The following is a 1,071-nucleotide window of genomic DNA, read 5'->3' as shown; positions in this document are numbered from 1 at the left end:
AAAAACCCGGCCATAACCAGGAGATACAACCCTGCCTGGGTCGTTACCCGCCAAGGTCCAGGAGGCTCACACTGGGTAATATTATGATGGGCTTGGAGAGAAGACCCGACCCATTGGAGCCGGCTTACGAACAAATCCAGAGTCGGCTTACGGCCAAGCACGGGGCAGGCAAGAGTTCTCCTAACTTGGAGGACAAGGAAGTTCAACAAGACTTAAGAGTATGATTCATATTATGGGTACAGCCCGGAATATACGGTACACAAGGGACCAGAGGATAGGTTAGAATCTCTCGAAAGCTAGGTAACGCAACAACATCCTTGTAATTAAGATCATCATCAATAGCAATCAAGCAGGAGTAGACTTTTACCTTCACTGTGAGGAACCGAACTTGGGTAGACTCGCGTTTCTCATTTTCGATCAACTTCATCAATAGCAATCAAGCAGGAGTAGACTTTTACCTCCACTGTGACGGACCGAACTTGGGTAGACTCGCGTTTCTCGTTTCCGATCAACCCCGTCCAAGCTTTCACCTTGCAGTGATGGCCTCACAACTTAATTTTCATAGGAGGACATCTACCGTGACAAAACCACGTCAGAGGATGTGGCCGCGTACCATTTATACTCTATTTGGCACTTAAGAATTTGAGGTAAAATTCTCATCCCGGCCCTGTCCATCCGTCCCAAAACAGAGCCAGGGCATGCCAAGAAGGGCGGTTACCCATGGCCCGGGGTAAATAGATTGATGAGCAATAGTGAAGAAATATATGTAGCCGCAAACTAAAAACCAATCAAGTTCTCTATATAAATGTGAATAATGTTACTAGTGTGTGCTCTTTTAGACCACCTTATTTGTTTTGCTCTGTAAAAGTTGTATTTTGCATTCTAATAAATCTAAGCTAGAATTTGTCTTCTATGTTTGGAAAATATAAATAGTTTTCTACAATTTCCAAAATAAAGTGCTCCATGAAGCTCGGGAGTACAAAATCATCGCCTTTTGACACTTATATGTAACTAATTAATCCTCCATCCATCAAGCTCATACCTATTTTTTCTTCTGAGAAACACATATTC

The sequence above is a fragment of the Triticum dicoccoides genome, chromosome 5A, assembly GCF_002162155.2.
Source record: "Triticum dicoccoides isolate Atlit2015 ecotype Zavitan chromosome 5A, WEW_v2.0, whole genome shotgun sequence".
In the NCBI taxonomy this organism is placed as follows: Eukaryota; Viridiplantae; Streptophyta; class Magnoliopsida; order Poales; family Poaceae; genus Triticum; species Triticum dicoccoides.
Note: the sequence above shows the minus strand (reverse complement) of the source record.